Source organism: Arachis ipaensis, chromosome B08 (genome assembly GCF_000816755.2).
Source record: "Arachis ipaensis cultivar K30076 chromosome B08, Araip1.1, whole genome shotgun sequence".
Lineage (NCBI taxonomy): Eukaryota > Viridiplantae > Streptophyta > Magnoliopsida > Fabales > Fabaceae > Arachis > Arachis ipaensis.
The window spans coordinates 103910598-103930988 of NC_029792.2; the positions used below are offsets into that span (position 1 = coordinate 103910598).

A 20391-nucleotide genomic window follows, 5' to 3' on the forward strand; every position below is an offset into this window, starting at 1 on the left:
AAATTCCTCATCATGAAATCCCTGAGATGCCTTAAGGGATGTACTTTCCTCCACAAAACTATTGGGAGCAAATCAACACCTCCCTAGGAGAATTAAGTTCCAACATGGGAAAACTAAGGGTGGAGCACCAAGAGCACTCCATCATTCTCCATGAGATTTGAGAAGACCAAAGAGCCATGAGGGAGGAGCAACAAAGGCAAGGAAGAGACATTGAGGAGCTAAAGCACTCCATAAGATCTTCAAGAGGAAGAACTAGCCACCATCACTAAGGTGGACCCGTTCCTTAATCTCCTTGTCTATTTATTTTTTCTGTTTTCATTCTCTATGCTTTATTTTTATTTATGTTTGTGTCTTATTACATGATCATTAGTATCTAGTGTCTATGCCTTAAAGCTATGAATGTCCTATGAATCCATCACCTTTCTTAAATGAAAAATGTTCTAAAAATAAAAGAACAAGAAGTACATAGATTTCGAATTCATCCTTGAGATTAGTTTAATTATTTTGATGTGGTGGCAATACTTTTTGTTTTCTGAATGAATGCTTGAACAGTGCATATTTTTGAATTTGTTGTTTATGACTGTTAAAATTGTTGGCTCTTGAAAGAATGATGAAAAAGGAGAAATGTTATTGATAATCTAAAAAATCATAAATTGATTCTTGAAGCAAGAAAAAGCAGTGAAAAAGCAAAAGCTTGCAAAAAAAAAGAGAAAGAAAAAGAAAAAGCAAGCAGAAAAAGCCAATAGCTCTTCAAACCAAAAGACAAGAGCAAAAAGCCAGTAACCCTTTAAACCAAAAGGCAAGGGTAAAAAGGATCCAAGGCTTTGAGCATCAGTGGATAGGAGGGCCCAAAGGAATAAAATCATGGTCTAAGTGGCTAAACCAAGCTGTCCTTAACCATGTGCTTGTGGCGTGAAGGTGTCAAGTGAAAAGCTTGAGACTGAGCAGTTAAAGTCGTGATCCAAAGCAAAAAGAGTGTGCTTAAGAACCCTAGACACCTCTAATTGCGGACTCTAGCAAAGCTGAGTCACAATCTGAAAAAGGTTCACCCAGTTATGTGTCTGTGGCATTTATGTATCCGGTGGTAATACTGGAAAATAAAGTGCTTAGGGCCACGGTGAAAACTCATAAAGTAGCTGTGTTCAAGAATTAACATACTGAACTAGGAGAATCAATAACACTATCTAAATTCTGAGTTCCTATAGATGCCAATCATTCTGAACTTCAAAGGATAAAGTGAGATGCCAAAACTGTTCAGAGGCAAAAAGCTACTAGTCCCGCCCCTATATTTCTATTTGTTTTTAAATAAAAATCACATTTCTGGACTTTACTATGAGTTTTCATGTTTTTCTGTGATTTCAGGTATTTTCTGGCTGAAATTGAGGGACCTGAGCAAACATCTGATTCAGAGGCTGAAAAAGGACTGCAGATGCTGTTGGATTCTGATCTCCCTACACTCGAAATGAATTTTCTGGAGCTACAGAAACCCAATTGGCGCGCTCTCAATTGCGTTAGAAAGTAGACATCCAGGGCTTTCCCGAAATAGATAATAGTCCATACTTTGCTCGAGTTTTGATGACGCAAACTAGCGTTCAAACGCCAACTTCCTGCCCTATTCTGAAGTTAAATGCCAGAAACAGGTTACAAACCAGAGTTAAACGCCACAAACAGGCTGCAACCTGGCGTTTAACTCCAAGAGAAGTCTCTACACATGTAAAGCTGAATGCTCAGCCTAAGCACACACCAAGTGGGCCCCAGAAGTGGATTTCTGCATCATTTACTTATCTCTATAAATCCTAGTAACTAGTTCATTATAAATAGGACCATAGATTAAGGTGTGGAGCTCTGCTGTTCCTCAAGAATTAATGCAAAGTACTATTGCCTTTCTATTCAATTCAAGCTTATTCTTATTCTAAGATATTCATTCGCACCTAAGAACATGATGAATGTGATGATTATGTGACACTCATCACCATTCTCACCTATGAACGCATGCCTGACAACCACTCCCGTTTTACATGCAATAGCTTGAGTGTTTATCTCTTAGCCTCCATTCCGAAAGATCAGAGTCTTCGTGGTATAAGCTAGAATTATTGGTAGCATTCTTGAGATCCGAAAAGTCTAAACCTTGTCTGTGGTATTTCGAGTACGATCTGGGATGGGATGACTTTGACGAGCTTCAAACTCGCGAGTGTTGGGCGTAGTGACAGACGCAAAAGGATCAATGGATCCTATTCCAACATGAGTGAGAACTGACAGATGATTAGCTGTGCGGTGACAGCGTATTTGGACCATTTTCACTGAGAGGACGGACGGTAGCCATCGACAACGGTGATCCCCAACATACAGCTTGCCATGGAAAGGAGTATGAATTATTGGATGAAGGCAGTAGGAAAACAGAGGTTCAGAAGGAACAAAGCATCTCCATACGCTTATCTGAAATTCTCACCAATGAATTACATAAGTATCTCTATCTTATTTTCTGTTATTTATATTTTAATTATAAAAATCTCAACCATTTGAATCTGCCTGACTGAGATTTGCAAGATGACCATAGCTTGCTTCAAGCCGACAATCTCTGTGGGATCGACCCTTACTCACGTAAGGTTTATTACTTGGACGACCCAGTGCACTTGCTGGTTAGTTGTGCGAAGTTGTGAAGAAGAATTGAGATTATGATAGTGCGTACCAAGTTTTTGGCGCCATTGAGATCACTATTTCGTGCACCAAATATCTATGCTGATTCTAATTCTGATTCAACCTTTCATTTGATCTTTACTTTTGGCTTCAACATTTGACTTTTTCCTCTCTTTCATTTTCAATTTCAAGACTTGGTGATTAACTTTTTTCTTAATGTTTGAACCCTTCTGAACATCTCTTTTTTCTTGTAAAAGTTCTCTTTTTTCCTTAATTTAGAGTAGATCACGTGAGTTACAATCAGAAGAGAGAAGAGAGTATTTGGTTGAAATATTAGGAACATTGGACATGGGCCAACAATGAGGATGATTATTGTCTATGGACATTTGGGCCTATTATTGAACATATTAATTTTCTGCACAATAAACACATACATCAGCAACACTTTTGGACTTTTAACCCAAAATTATAATGTTAGCCATCATCAAATTATTGTTTTATTTTCTCAAACTCAACAAATGCTATATCCCTTTGTGCCTTATAGATATCTTAAAAGTCTTCTTGCAGCTCCATAGTGCTTTTGATTTGTCTTTTGCATGAATCTTGGAAAGTACACTTGTTTCATACATGATGTCTAATCTTGAGAAAGTTAGATAAAAGAAGCTTCCAATGAGACTTCTGTACTGCAAAGCATCTATATGCCTTTTCATATCTGTCTTTTTTTGTAATTTTTTGTTATGGATAAGAGGAGTTGACACTGCCTTACAATTACTCATCTTGAACCTTATTAGTAAATTTTTAGTATATTTATTTTTTGAGATGATAATTCCATCTTCATTTTGATTTACCTTATTGTCAAAAAAATAGTACATTAATCCTAAGTCAGTCATATATCTGTTTTATTTCTTCTTTGAATTCTCTAATCATTATCTAATTGTTTCTTGTGTAAATATAATATCATCTACATACAAAAAAATTATCAGAATCTTTGAATTACCTTGTATTTTGATGTAGAGTGTAGTCTCACTTTTGTTCCTCCTAAATTCATGATCAATGAAGTATTTGTCAATTCGACTGTATCATACTTACGAAGCTTGTTTAAGTCTATAAAGTACTTTCTTTATCTTTAGCACATTGTCTTCATGTACTTTTACAACAAACCTTGGTAGTTGATCAACATATACTTCTTCCTCCAATTTTCCATTTGGAAAGGCAAATTTTACATCCAATTGATAGATCTTTTTTTGCTTTTGTGCGACTAGTGCAAGAGTGCTCTTCTTGTGTCTAAGCAAGCTACTAATGCAAATGTCTCTGTATAATTTATCTGAGGAATTTGTGAATATCCTTTTGCTACTAACATTGCCTTATGCTTCTGAGTAGATCCATCATGATTGAGCTTAGTTTTTTATGCTTATTTGATTCTAATGACATCTTTATTTAAACGGCAATCTACCCGACTCTATATGTTATTTTTTTCAATCATCTTGATTTATTCTTTCATTGCTTTTTTCCATTCTTCTTACTTTTCTATTTCTTCAAAGTTTGTCGGCTTGATCTCAGCAAAATTACATATTTTGTATATATCTTATAGAGGTCTAATTTTTTTTTTTTTTGCAGGAGAATCAATGGTTACTGTTATTATTAGAGTAGTTGTGTTTGCTTCACATTTTTGTTCTTTGAGTTTTGTAGGTGGTTGTTGTAATACTTCAATGCTTTTTTTCCTCAAATTTTTCATTTTTCAGTCCCATGAAAATTTTTTGTCAAACTCTACGTTTCGACTGATTATGAGTTTCTTTGTTTGTAAGATATACATGCGATATCTCTTTTATGAAATGATTGGAAGGTGATTTACCCAGAATGGAAAGGATAATTTTTAGTTTTGATGAAAAAGTAATTTACATGAATAGTTGAAGTAAGTACAAAGTAAAATATATTTTCTTACCGACAAAAAATCAAGTAATATTTTATATTTTTAAATTAGATTTTAAAGTTAACTAAAATATTATCAATAGTACGATAAATTTATATGGTTTAGATTTTGACTAATCCTATATACAAGAAAATGAGTAATACTATACATATAAATTTTTTTTATGAATCAACTTTAATTGAGTTAAATAATAAAATTTGGAATATTGATTTTTATTATGTTAGATTAATTTAGTTGAACTTGATTAATAATAGGATTCGGATGTATAACATTATTCGAAAAGAATTAGTAGAGACAACGGTAAGTAATTAAGTTGAACGTATAGGAAGAAAACCATAGGAGTATAATAAAAAGAAAAGTATTTTATGTCAACCATAGCAATGGTTTTATTGGCAATTGTATGATACGATATTATATGATTATATGGTGTCTACACCACCTTTCAATGAAATGTTCTCACTGTGTGCACAATATTATGCCCGTGAGACAACATTTACGATCATAATATAACCTAAAGGAGCCAAAATGAGTCCCAACTTGGCACTTGTGATATTTAACAATCATTCACATGCAAGATTTCGATTATTTTTTGATTACCTACATGCCAAGTCTATAATTATATAATTTATGATCTATAATTCTAATAATCTATAATCTATAATATTCTATAATATATCACAAGTAAAAAATTGTTTAATACAGATAGATTTAGTCTTTATTATAGATAGATTTTTGGTTACCGATGAAATTATTGACGAATTTTGTCTCTCTGTAAAAGTCTCGTCGAAAATTATTTATCGACAGATTTTTTCCGTCAAAAAATTACCGACAGATTTTTACCAATTACCGACAGATTTTCTCTTGGTAAATTCTCCGCTCCATTTTCCTGAAACGTCGAACTTTCCGATGGATTTTCCGTCGGTAATTGGCAATAGATTTTTCGACAGATTTTCCGTCTGTAATTGAAACCTTGGAAAATTATCCCAAACTCTGAATACAGACGGAAAATCGGTCTGTAAATTTGCCGGTAAGGTAAAATAGAATTTTTTTTTAGATTTTTCCATTGTAAATAAACTTGTTTTCATACAAAATAAATATGGTACAGTTATAACTTGTTTTCATTAGTACAAGTTAATTGTTCTACACTCCACACTCGACAAACTGAAACCCAAAACGTGTATTTAAGTATTAAAATAGAAATTATATTGTGAGCTTTGGCTCTATTATCATCGTCCCCTAGCTTGCCTTGACTAGTTTCATTCTCGGCAAGTAGCTTATCTTAAATAGTCCCTCAACTATGTTGCCACGTACAAAGTTGAAGCATCCAAAATCTTCCTTTCTTCTCATTTCCTGCACAAATATCATTATCATCAAAGCATTAGTTTAGAAAGCAAAACTGATAGAAAGAAAGGTTTGTACTATACTAATACCTTAGGTGGATTATGATCCCAGTTCATGTGAAGTGCTTTCCTTCTGCAGCTTCTTCTTCTACTCATCATGATTAGTTCTCCAAGTGTTGGCACCTTCCTCATCATCATCTCACTACCATTAGTACACTCTCCATCATCAACATCTTTTTCTGCCTTTATTTCTACTAGTTGAGTTAAAAATAGTAAGTTCTCATCCCTTTCAAGAAAGCCTGATTTTGGTGGATACAATGGAAATAGGCATTCTGAGAAAGTGGCACCAGTTGGACTTGACCTTTCTGTTTCATAGATGCTTGTGTAACTCTCTGTCTCTGAGCAAGTTGCCCACAATGTGGTTTCAACTTCAGGTTCAACCAATGACTTTTTCTCCATTGATTCATCAATGTCAAACCTAAATGTTTCAAGCTTCATGCCAATAATAGCTTCACTACTATCATCATTAGAAACAATGTTATCCAGTGAAGAAGAAAAAAGTGAGAAATTAGGTAGTGGTGTTCTAGGTTTTTCTTCCCAAAGAAAGGGAACTGAGGCTATTAGTTTGAGTAGAGGTTCAGAACAAGGAAACTGACTGCAACATGAACACAACTCTGGCATATATTATAGGTGTAGGAAAGTGGCAGCATTAAAATAGGACATGTTGATACAATTAAAATAGTAGAATAGGACATCTCTTAAGAAACTAACATACCTGGGACAATATCACCAGAATAACCAATGTAGAGAGCCTAATTTCAACACAATTTGCCAACTTATCCAAAGAAAACCAATAATTTCACAATGTGTTGTTTGTATATTCAAGAGTTTATCAGAAATGGCAGATCGAGTCACATTTGAAGTTAGAGTGTTTGTCAAAAATAATACCTTCCAACATTAACAGCCAGATCACCTCTAATAGTTCCAGGTGCAGATTTCTGCGGATCAGTGGCTCCAATTAGTTTTCGGCCATAAGTTATGACTCCTTCTCCTTCCTAAACCTGTTTCATGAATTCAAGGGAAAATCAGACTAGTCTAAAAATAATAACATATTGTTTTGTATTCTGTGTTTGATTCCGAAGGTAAGAAAGAGGAAGAGTCAGTTATAAGTTGTAAGGTGTAAGCTGTAACCATTGCAATAACAGAGCCAGAGCTTAGGAAGTCACAGAGCTCATTGAAGAAAGATCTTTCACTGAGATCATGGTAATGCTTCTTGGAAAATTCCTTTGAAGGAACCAACACTTTGATCCAAAATTACCTAAGCGGCAATAAGCAAAGTTTCACAGTGCATGACCAAGAACTCTCTTAATACTGCTATACACTTACAAATGATTTCCCTAATATGCAATAATATCAAAATGAAATTAAAAAACTGTCCACACATTCATTTCTCACACAAACAAATCAAATATTGATAATGGCAATGGCAATAAACTGATGAAGTAAATAATTACCCAAACTAGAATTAACTGAATTAAATTGGTCACAGAAAGCTGAAATTGATGATTCCAAACTAGTATTAACTAGTTTAAGAAATTCAAATTAGCGAAAAATTGAAAGATAGAGAAATGGTAGAAGCTCGAAATTTATCACAAGGAGTTAGATTAGCAAACTGCTAAGAAGAAACAGAAACACTTAAAATGAAATCATACCTCTTCTTTTGTGGCAGGAACAGGTTGAATATGGTGGGAGGCGTAAAACATGATAAAATGGTAAAGAGTAGAGTTTTAAAACCAGATTGCTAATGGACACACACGTCAGAATGCCAATAATAAAACAATTTTGCTACTTTTTTGCAACCAATTTTGCTATGCAATGAAACCATACACTTACCATCAAACTGCTCAAAGAGATCCTTGTTGTTCTTTGCCACATCTTCCTCTACTGCAACACGAGTAGAATTGATCTCCATGTCATGTTGCTCGTTGCTATTAGAAGCATTACTATACACAAGTGATTGATATTGCATCAGTTGATCACAAGAGTATTAGTTTAAGAGCGGATTACGACTCAATGAAGAACATTTTCAATAAGCATGGGCATTATTGACAATTATTCTCAGTTTCTCACAATCAATTCACTAGATACCTGATTAGTGACACTGCTGCAGAAATATGCTTGGACTATTTCTCATTTACAGCCTCACGAGTCATCTTCATATTCTCTAAAGGTGATCCAGCGGTACTTACACTATAGATATAAAAATAAGACACTAAGAATTTTGCTAAAGGAGGACTTGATCAAGAAACCATGGACAAGCCACTGACCTTTGCTGCATGAGTAATTCCACACAGCAATGCTTTGCTGCAGAATAATCAGCAGTATCCTTGGTCTCTTTCTCTGCTTGCACACAAAAAGATTGCCATTTCCTTTTTGCATGGGACATAATTTCTCCTACTGATGACACATGTTCATCCAAGAAAGTCTTATTCTTAATGCTGCTCTGTCTAAGATCAACAAGCTTTTCATCCACCTGAATAATTCACCATCGTCCATAAGAAACTAAACTTCTAACCCAAATAAGAAATATTTACTAAGAAACATTGACTAAGTAATACTCAAATCGGACCAGATCCATTTGACGACGAATGTGATCAGAAACTAAGCTGGTCATATCCGCAATAAGCATCTCTGAATTTGATCTTGATTGCTCCTGTAAAGAATAGGTCAACCACCATAAGCCACCATAGAAATAGTGCATTAATATTAATATTTTACATCACAACCTCGAAAGACTTCTTAAAGTCAGCAATACAATTCAGTTGTGTTTGCTCAGCCTCTGATGCAAAGTCTTCATGCTTTTTTTATTCTTCAAAAAGCTTATCAACAATTCTTGAGAGCGATAAAATATATCCTTTATTTGTTCAACGCTAAGATTGAATTTCTGCATTTAGAATAAACAGACCCCTTCAAAAAGTTGTGCCTATCTTTCTTCGTACAATGAAAGTTGTAAATAATTATCAAACAAATAGGTCAAATTGAATTACAAATTACTTGAACAGAGCTGAACAAAATAGATTCAATGTTCATCCAAGCAAATGATTCAAACAAAAAGCTTCGATTGCAGAAAAAAATTCATCAAAATCAGAGTAAACCTGCAGATTCAAATAAAGTACAAAAGCAGAGTATGATAAACCCTGCAGTTAATCAGATGTTGTGCTGCAGATTTGACTTACTCAACAACCCTGTCAATCAACAATTATATCATAAAGTTACACACTAGTATCACATGAATCACATGAATCACACAAAATATTGTATTTAGGTTAAAAAAAGCTTCCGATTGCAGAAACAAATTCATCAAAATCAGAGTAAACCCATAGATTCACGAAGCACAAAAGCAGAGTATGATAAAGCTAGCTAAAACTGGCGCAGAAAAATTGAGATTTAAGGTTTATCACGAAGAACAGAATTACAAAATCAGGATATATATACCTGAAATTCGAGATAATTACGAGAAGAACTGAGAGAGCGAGTTGTTGAGATTAGATGGAAGAGGTGACAAAGGGAGCAGATGCGATGAGAGCGGCGGGGGAGAGAGCTCTGCGACGATGGTAGTAGACGCGATGAGAGCGGTGGCGGAGGGAGCTCGTGTGACGCAAGGGATGACAGAGAGAGATTGTGCGATGCAAGCGGCGGTGGCAGCAGCAGCGGCGGAAGCAGCTCGTGCAACGGAGAGAAGAAGCAGCTGTGTGATGAATCCACATGTGACGATATATTTTGGATTGATTTGAATGGATTTCATCATATAAACCCACATTTATTCATCTAAATAGCATGCTTTTGAGATTTCTTCCTAAATTCTACTTGAAAGTGAAAACATGCTCTTTTGTGCTTAATTTAGTCAATTTTATTCACTTTAATCTCATTTGGTGCCTTGATGTATTTGTTAAGTGATTTCAGATTTCCAAGGCAAGTATGGGTTTAAGAAGTGAGAAAAAGAGCATGCAAAAGAGAAGAAACCATGAAGGAAATGGAGTTTGTAAGATTCTGCATCCGTGCGTGCGCACGCAAAAGTGCGAGCTTGGCGACGCGTACGCGTAATTCACGCATATGCATGAGGATGAATTTCGCCAGGTGTCGCGTACGCGTGACCCACGTGTACGCGTGACCCGTGTCACGTGAGCTCATTAATTGCAAATCGCTGGGGCGAATTCTGGGCCTCCAAAACCCAGTCCAACTCATTTCTGAAGCTATTTCAAGCCAAAGTGAAGAGGAATGAAGGGGGGAGCAATTAGGGTTAGTTTAGCATCATGTAGGACATTTTCTAGAGAGAGAAGCTCCCCCTTCTCTCTAGAAATTAAGGTTTATTAGCTTAATTTCTTTGTAATTTCTCTTTTTAATTCTTATTTTCATCTAGCTTCTTCTACTTTTCTTTGTTCTATTGTCTTAATTTTCTTAGTTTATCTTGTTAATTTCTCATTTTGGTTACTTTGTATGTTGATGAACACTCTTGTTATTTTGATTCCCATTTAGTGCAATTTATGTTTCATGCTCTTTTATTTTTGAATTGAGTTGGTATTCTTACTTTTGTTGTTTGGTAGTTGTAGAATTTATTATCTCTTGTTATTTTACCATGCTTTCTTTTTATGCCTTCCAAGTGTTTGATAAAATGCTTGGTTGGATTTTTGCTTAATTTTTCACACTCTTGGTTGAGAAATTGGGTGATTGGGTGAACTTTAGTGGTGGATGTCGACTCCACATTGTGTGAGGATTGTTAATTGATTTGGTTTCCACTAACTCTAAGCCTTCCATTAATAGAGTTGGCTAGGCCTTGTGGATTGGGATCAATTATGCCCTTTTGACTAATTTTTGATGTTAGGATTGACTAATTGGGATTAATTCCACACAATTACCATGTTTGTGGTCCACAACTATGATAGGGATCCTTAATTCTCTAATTCTTGCCAAGAGCTCTTTTGCCATTTAATTTCTATTTTCATTGCTTTTACTTGCTTTCCATTTAATTACTTGCCATTTTAAATTCATGCCACTTATAATCAAAACCCCAAAATCCCCATAGCCAATAATAGAACATTTCATTGCAACTCCTAGGGAAAATGACCCGGGACTTAAAACTCCTGGTTATTTTGTATTGATTGTGACATCTTTAGATTAAAATTTGATTGTTGGCCAATTGTTGAGTTTGGACTATACTTGCAATGGAAGAACCTCTATTTTTAGTGTGAAAATTTCAAACCTATGCTCTAGGCGCATCATCAAATTTTTGGTGCCGTTGCCGAGGAGTTGCAATGTGTGCTTATTGTTGGCTATTGTAAATATGTTGATATGTAAATATTTTGCTTATTTTTGGTTGTTTGCTTGATTTTGTTAGTTGTTAGGAGTTTGTTTTAGTTTCTCTTAGTAGCTTTTGTTTTTGTTTCCTCTTTTCTATGAATTCTCACCCTTTTGGGTTGGAGTTTGGTTGTTATAATGTTGTAGGAAATGAGAACCTAAATGATGGAATGCATCATGAATTGTTGGATCAATTGAGTGAGGAGCTATATGCTTCTAGGCAACCCTCTTGGAAAGAACCTCATCCATGTCCTTATAGATATTATCCACCTCTTGATGCATGCCATTATCCCCCATACTACAACGAGCCAAATCCTTCAATCTTACTCACAAGCCACATCACACTATTACCAAACACCTCCACATGAGCCTACCCTTTACTCACCATACCATCAACCTTATGTGCCTCATGAAAAACGTTTTGAACCACATTTAGAACCACCACAAGTCCAACACCAATACTCCACACCACCTCAATACTCTTATCAATACCCACCACCTTCAATATATGAGACCCCTCTCCGACATGATGAACTTTCTTTTTCCCCACAACCTTCAATGGAGGAAGCTTTCCAATTCTTCCTTCAAGAACAAGAAGAATAACAAAGGAGGCAAGACAACATCATGGCTACCTTAGTCGGAGCCCTATCTAACTTGGACTCAATACACTCTTCTGACAATTCAAGCACCTCCACGAATGAAAGTGAAGAACCAACTCAAATGAAAGCATGTGGAGTGGAGGAGAGCTTGGAATCACAAGGAAAAGAAGAGGACTTGGAGCATAAGTTGCAAGAGGAGGAGGTGGAGATCAAGGAACTAGAAGAAGTGGTTGAAAGACTTGAAAAGGTGGAGATCATACAAGAAGCACTATCACCTCCTCCATTTAAGTGGGAAACATCCTTAACCTTGAGCTTCATTATTCCACTTGAATATGGTTTGATTGAAAATGATAGTCAACTTAGGAATATATGTGGATTGGAAAATAAAGGAAAATTAGGTAGTAGTAGAAAACATGATCCTAGGTTCATAGAGGTTGAATCTTTAAAATTGTGCTTTAATGGTTGTGGTAATTCCAAATCGGATGGATTATTTGGATCTTTGAGTGAGAGTTCTAGTTGCTTGTCACCCGTGTGGAATCATGTGGATCAACAAGAAGATCGGGTGCACAAGATTTAGAATCCTGGAGGCTATTGGCGAAACAAACATTGGTGGGGATTCAAGGAAGAATTCAAGCACAAGCCACCATAGCCAAGCCTCATCCAATTGTCTAACTTAAAGACAATAACTGAAAGTCCTAGGTGGGAGACACCCCACCATGGTAACACCTTCCTTACCCTCTCTTTGTACATAGTTTTGATTCATTGCATTTTGTTTCTTGTAGATAGCTTAGGTTTAGTTTAATTTTAAGCTTAATTTGATTAGATTTTAGTTTAGATCATGTGTTTTTGAGGAATAATATGTTTTGGGGTTGAAAATCTATTTTGGATGTCAAGTTTGGTGCCTTAAGGCACTAAAAATATTTTGGAAAAAACAGAGCATGTGAGTATGCACAAACCTGTGCGTATGCACACCTCCCCAAAATCTGCATTCTATGCGTACGCACAGTCATTAACACAGCCCCTATTCAGAGCGCTCGCACGCCTTGTGCGTGGGCACCCCTTTGCATTTTGCGCTCTGTGCGTATGCACGGACCTGTGTGCATAACACACACAACCCCAATTTTTGCGTTTTGTGCGCACGCACCTTCCTGTGCGTGCGCTCACCAGCTTATGCCCCTTCTGCTGGGAGCGTTCGCATGCCTTGTGCGTCCGCAACCCCCTCCTTTTGCCCCTTGTGCGTGCGCACGGTCCTGTGTGCGTACGCATACACATTGGGATAGCTGGCAATTTTGACGTTTCATTTTCTCCGAAAAAAAATTTGCCTTTCTGTGAGTGGGGGCACACCTCTATATAAGGCCCCTGCCCGTGGCATTCGCACACATAGTGCAAACGTACAATTTCTACGTTTTTTGCACATCACGCGTACGCGACACCTTCCATTTTCTCTCATTCACACATACATATCCGCCACGCGTACGTGTCGATTCCCATTTTCGCGAGCACCACGCGCACGCGTCCCCGACGCGTACGCGTGACCACCTCCCCTGTTTCACATACTTTCTTTTCTCCTCTTCTCTCTATTTCTTCTCTTATTTTCTTTTCTCCTCTATTCTTTCTTTTCTCCAACAACCATTCACCACCAACCATGCTCTCTTTTAGTTAGTTAGTTATTTAGTTATTGCATTAGTTAGTTTAATTTTCTATTTTGGTGCAAAGTGTTGGATGATTGAGTTGATTTATTGATTTTGTTGAGATATTGCTGTTGAATCATTGATATTGTTATTGCTATTTATTGTTGGATATCCTCCTTGAGGTCATACTTTGTTGCTTGGTATTGAGTTCTTCATGTATAATTTTGTGCATACCAAGTATTCATAACATTGCCTTTGAGAATGCTTTTGGATTTCTAAATTGTATGTTTTGGCCACCATATGATTTGATTTCATTATCTATCATTAGGCAAGTTGTTCTTAGTTGATGCATTTTTTTTAAATGATGTTTGTTATGATTAACTTTTATTTAAGTCATCTATTTGGTGTATTAACATTAAGAATTGTGAAATTGGATCATAAGCTTCCCTAATGTCATTTTTTGAGCTTTTTAAGCTTTGTGGACTATGCTTGTCATGTTTTCCACTTCATGTCAATTAGGTGTTGCTTCATTATCCAACTCACAATTCCTTGATTCTAGCTCGAATACTTTTATGCTTCTTTATTACTTGTTTGCTTATCTTAACCTACAAGTCTCTTTTAAAATATTTCAAGCACACTAGAATGAGTAAAGTGTATGCTTCTTTGGTGTAATTGTGACCTGGTTTTCCATGCTAGTGCGTGTGTTCTAAACTGCGTAACTTAGAATACACACACTTGTTTCCTTCATATCACAAACTTATTCACTCACTCATTTTAGTGCATATCACCTCATTCCAACAATCCTTGCATTTACTTGTATTTCCATCCTGTTTTCTATTTTCCATGGGATGAGTCACTATAAGCAACAAGGAAGCGGGAGAAAGAGCACGCAATAGCCAATTGATCCACCAGCTGAAGGTGGCAATCCGAAGTAACCATACCCCCCCCTTTTGCTTGTCTTTGAGTGCACGGAGGACCGTGCAAACCCTTAAGTGTGGGGAGGTCGTCATCGATCGACAATCTTGGGTGACATACTCTAATCCCAAACACTTTCACCTTTTATCTTTCTTAGTTGTATATATTTTAGAGCTTTAATTGCATTTTTTCTTAGTTTATTGAATCTCTTTGCATATATATAATAAGCTTAGTTAATTTAATGAAATTTTCTAAGAAAAACATTCTTGATAGGGCATTGACATCCTAATTGATTTGAGTTGATATTTGTTTGATTGAAACTTGCTTGAAATATATTGTGGAACATGTTTTTGAGCTAAGAACATATAAGCATGTAAGTTTTGAGCCTCATTGTGTGGTTACATCATATAACCACTATTTTCATTCTTGTGTGTGTTATTCTCTTTTTATGATTGTAATCTTTGATTTGTTTGATTCTTTATGTCCATTTTTTGATGTATATATGCATTTACATGATTGAGGCCATATTTTCATTAAGCTCACTTGTCCCAAATAGCCTACCCTTTTATCTTCCTTAGTTAACCAACTTTGAGCCTATTTCAATCCCCTTTTGTTCTTAATTTTAGCACAATTACTAGCTGATGAGCGGATAATTTATACGCTTTTTGGCATTATTTTTAGTATGTTTTTAGTATATTTTAATTAGTTTTTATTATATTTTTATTAGTTTTTAAATAAAAATTACTCTTCTGGACTTTACTATGAGTTTGTGTATTTTTCTGTAATTTCAGGTATTTTCTGGCTGAAATTGAGGGACCTGAGCAAAAATCTTATTCAGAGGCTGAAAAAGGACTACAGATGCTGTTGGATTCTGACCTCCCTGCACTCAAAGTGAATTTTTTGGAGCTACAGAAGCCCAACTGGCGCACTCTCAATTGCGTTGGAAAGTAGACATCCTGGGCTTTCCAGCAATATATAATAATTTATACTTTGCCCGAGATTTGATGGCCCAAACCGGCGTTCAAAGTCAGCATAGAAATTATGGCGTTTAACTCCAAAACTGGCACAAAAGCTGGAGTTAAACGCTCAAACTGGCACAAAAGCTGGCGTTTAACCCCAAGAAAAGTCTCTACACGAAAATGCTTCAATGCTCAGCCCAAGCACACACCAGGTGGGCCCGGAAGAAGATTTCTACATTAATTACTTATTTCTGTAAACCCTAGGCTAGCAGTTTTCTATAAATAGGACCTTTTGCCATTGTATTTTCATACGATCGATCTTTGATAAGTCTTATGCTATCTTAGACACGTTTGGAGGCTGGCCATTCGGCCATGCCTAGACCTTGTTCTTATGTATTTTCAACGGTGGAGTTTCTACACACCATAGATTAAGGTGTGGAGCTCTGCTGTTCTTCATGAATTAATGCAATTAGTACTATTTTTCTATCCAACTCAAGTCTATTTCTTCTCCAAGATATTCATTCTCACCCAAGAACATGATGAATGTGATGATTATGTGACGCTCATCACTATTCTCACTTATGAACGCGTGATTGACAACCACTTCCGTTCTACATGAACAAACTTGAATGTGTATCTCTTGGGTTTCTAATCTAAGATTGGAACCTTCGTGGTATAGGCTAGAATTATTGGCGGCTATTCCTGAGATCCGGAAAGTATAAACCTTGTCTGTGGTATTCCGAGTAGGATCTGGGAAGGGATGATTGTGACGAGCTTCAAACTCGCGATTGTGGGGCGTGTGACAGATACTTGGACAATCCAGTGCACTTGCTGGTTAGTTGTGCGGAATTGTGACAAAGTGTGATTCATGTTTGAGAGCTCCAAGTCTTTGGCGCCATTGTTGATGATCACAATTTCGTGCACCACTAGCCTTAAAGCGGAAAATAATAAATGTCCTTCATTTGGATCGTTGATTAGCTTAGGTTAGTGAGTGTGTGTATCATCTAAGTGTGGGTAATTTTGGAAACTTTGGTTGAGGTAAAAGTGGATGTTTGTACTTTTGTTGAAAATCTTGGGAATTGGGTATATACTCATGCATCAAATGCTTAAACCATATGCATTGACATTTTTATATATACATTTTAGTTTGAAAAAAAAAGAAAAAGAAAAAGAGAAAAAGAGAAAGCAATAAAAATGGGACAAAATGCCCCAATGTAGAAAAATAAGATAATAATGCATATGTAACATGAATTGAAAAGAATGCATGAGTGAATGTGAGAAAAGAAATGAATGGGAAGTTAGGTGTTTTTTTTGTGTGTAAATAGGTTGATATAGGATTAGATGGGATATTTGAGCTAATCAAAGATCCAATCTACAAGTCCACTTAACCATATTAATCCTACCCTAACCCTAACCCCATTACAACCCTCCGAAAACCTCATGATATTCGCATTCATTCATAAAAAAATTAGTTGATTGTTAGATGACTTGAAAATTTTTGAGAAACATGATTAAAGGAGCAATGAGTGATTAAGGCCTACACACTGAGCGACTAGAGTGTAAACACATCCGGTGAGGGGTTCAACACTCAATTCTATGATTCCATTTCTTATCTTATATTTTCTTGCAAGTTGTTGAAAGTAATTTTTTTGAAAATTTCAAATAAAATCTTTAGACATTGATTATATTGCTATATTTTCTTGTCTTGGCCCTAAGGTTTTACTTTGGATTGATTGTAATTATCTTGTTTGTTTTTTCCAAACTCAATAGGAACTATGATAAACCCCAATTTTGTGGTTTATATTGTGTAGAATTTGGGGATTTTGTCAATATTTCTCACACTTATTCATAAGAAATGCATGGTTTTGTGTTCTCTTCCTAATATTGCTTCATGATGAAAAACATACTTATTTTTCCTTAAAATTACCATATTTTAATCCTCTTCTATTGCCATTCGATGCCGTGATGTATTTATTGAGTGATTTCAGGAATTATAGGGTAGGAATGGCCTAGAAGAAAGAAAGAAAGCATGCACAAAAGGAGGGAACATGAAGATTTGAATTTTTGGGAAAATCAGCATTGGCGCGCACGCGCACTCCACGCGCACACGTGGATGAGGACGGCTGGAAGCAGCGCGCAAGGATGGACGTATCCGCGCGGATCAGAAGATTCCTATCGATGCGCACGCGTACTTGGCGCGCACGCGTGGATCACAAAGGCAATTGGCGCGCACGCGCGGGAAGCTGCACGTGACCTCATTAAAGGAAATCGTGCCTGGCAATTTCTGAGGCTCATGAGGCCCAATTTCAAGCTGTTTCTGCATGGAAAAGACCCAAGGATGCTTGGGGGAAAGGGGGGATCAATCATTTTACACTAAGACACAATTTTAGCTAGTTTTTGGTTCTTTGTTCTTCTAGAGAGAGAAACCCTTGTTCCTCTCTAGATCTAGTTTTAATTTGATCTTCCCTTATTGAATTCTGAATTGGATCTTGTTAATTACTAGTTTTGATAGTTTAATTTGAATTCCTTAGTATAATTTTGCTTAGATCTTGTGTTAGTTTTATGAATTCTTATCAATTGTCATTTTATACTCACTTCATGAATGTTGTGAATCTTGCTTTGTTGATGCTACATTGTTGATTTCTATGATTAATTGTGTTGTTTGGATGATTCTATGTTGATAATTGTTAGTGGGTACTTGTTAATTTCAATTTAATTGCAATTTAAACATGTCTTTTATTAATGCTTACCAAGTGTTTGATGAATTGTTTACCTTGATTATGGAGTAGTTCTTTTCACTTTTGGCCTAGGCTAAGGAAATTGGGTAAACTTGAGTCATTGGGTCTAATGGATTTGATGATTTGGGAGCCCTTAGTGGTCAATTTGATAACCATTGACGCTAACCTTCTATTAAGTCAATTAGTAGTAAGGTTAGAACTTATGGGTTGATGTTGACCAAACCATTTGACGTACTTCAAGTATAGAAGTAGACTTAATGAGTTTGGTTCCTCATAATTGTCAAGATATGGTTATTAGACAAGGATGGTGACCCCATTCCCATGCCTAGCCAAGAGTTGCTTTTATCATTCCTATTTGAAAACCCAAATTCTTAATTACTTGACTTAGTCTAGTTACTTGTTTAGTTTAGAATAGAATCATATTGGATGTTACTTTGTTAGTTTAGAATTGCTCATGTCTTGCTTAGTTATTTGAATTAATTTCTTGCATTTTAAGATTGCTTGCTTGCTAAGATTCCCATTTTATTTTCTTGCTCATGACTTACAACCCCGGAATTCTAACCAATGTTGAAGCACATGTTTGCCCATTCCTTGTGAGACGACCCGAGGTTTGAATACTTCGGTTATTTCTATTGGGGTTGAACTTGTGACAACCAAATTCCTCTCTAAATTTGATCCTCGAGGCTTGTTGTCGGTAGAGCTATACTTGCAACGCAACTTTATTGAAAGATTCTTTACCGAGCATCCTTGTGCGCATCAAAATTTTTGGCGCCGTTGCCGGGGAATGGTTGCAACATGTACCTTGATATTGGTTATGTGAATATGTAAATATTGTAGATAGTTTAATTGCTTTCAATACTTAGCTATAGTTTAGATTTCTTTTACATTTGTGCTATGACTCTCAAGTTTGATGACTCGGTCTCATCCGAATTCTAGCTTAGCCGATTTTGATCCCGAGATTGAAAGAACTTTGTTACATACTCGGCAAGCTAGACGGCGTTTGGATTATATGGCTAGTACTTCGGCCTCGCTTGAGGAACATACCGAATCACTAGGCGGTACTGAGAGTGACTTGGAGTCTGCTACTTTCTATTCTTCTGTTGGCACTAATAATACATCTTTACATCCTACAGGTGAGCCACACATGGCGGAGCCACGACGGATCACTTTGCATGAGCAAGGAGCTCTGGATATTATACTTCAACCGTTACAAGCAAGGTATCCTAACCTTGATCCAAACTTTGAATTGAAGAGTAGCTTGATAAATCTACTTCCTAAATATCATGGGTTGTCGGGTCAAGACCCCATCCGACATCTAAGAGATTTTCAAGTTGCTTGCTCTACGGCTCGAAGGCATGGAGCCGATGAGGTGGCTATCATGGTTTTTGCCTTCCCTTTCTCTCTTGAAGGGCAAGCAAAGACATGGTTTTATTCGTTACCGGATGAGATTGTGACTAATTGAGATTTCTTGAGGAGAGAGTTTCTAGATAAATTCTTCCCACCAAAGAAGACCGACTACATCCGGAAGGAGATTTCGGGCATAATGCAAAGAGACCAAGAGAGTTTGTATGAGTATTGGTCTCGGTTCAAGAGGCTATTGGAATCTTGTCCGCACCATGGAATGAACACTCACTTTCTCATTAGCTACTTCACCGGAGGTCTTTGTGTGGAAGATAGAAGATTGCTTACCGCCTCTAGCGATGGTTCCCTTTCGAAAAACAAGACGGAGGGAGAAGCTTGGAATTTGATAGAGGATGTTTTCGAGGCTACACAACATACAAAGGTGAAAAGTAATCCGCTCAAGGGTGTGGTAGAACCATCCCTTTCCGAATCAAGTCTAACCAAAGCACTTAGAGATATGACCACCATCCTTACCCAAATACAAAAGGATCAAAAGGAATACTACTCCATCCAAGCCATCCAAGCCCCACCTTTGGTTGCTCAACTTGAAGGCCCTCCTAGGATTTGTGGTTTGTGCTCTAACACCACACATTACACCGATAAATGCCATCAAATTCAAAAGAAACATGCTCTTGTGGTAGCCAATGTGAATTACAACAACCGTCCACCCTATCCTTCTCAAGGCCAAAACAATTACCCTCAAGATGGTAATCAACATCAAGGGTGGAGAGATGATGCACAAGGAAGCAATCAAAACCAAAGATGGAATAACTCTTCTTCTCACCACAATAACAACCAATCCTCATCCCAATACCACCATAACAACACCAACTACCAAGCCAACCAAGGCCACTCCAACCAAAACCAAAATAACTATACCAAGTAC

General features: G+C 36.6%; 3 long non-coding RNA genes across 3 annotated transcripts; all 3 read right to left on the reverse strand.

Moving 5' to 3' along the window:
* On the reverse strand, positions 5724-6138 carry LOC110265675. The gene is made up of 2 exons (XR_002351868.1): positions 5998-6138; positions 5724-5917 (listed from the first exon to the last, which is right to left on the reverse strand). It is a non-coding gene; the product is annotated as an uncharacterized LOC110265675 (long non-coding RNA).
* LOC110265677 lies at positions 6857-8116 on the reverse strand. Its single transcript, XR_002351870.1, has 3 exons — positions 8056-8116; positions 7099-7910; positions 6857-6968 (listed from the first exon to the last, which is right to left on the reverse strand). It is a non-coding gene; the product is annotated as an uncharacterized LOC110265677 (long non-coding RNA).
* On the reverse strand, positions 8267-8894 carry LOC110265676. Its single transcript, XR_002351869.1, has 3 exons — positions 8694-8894; positions 8537-8620; positions 8267-8440 (listed from the first exon to the last, which is right to left on the reverse strand). It is a non-coding gene; the product is annotated as an uncharacterized LOC110265676 (long non-coding RNA).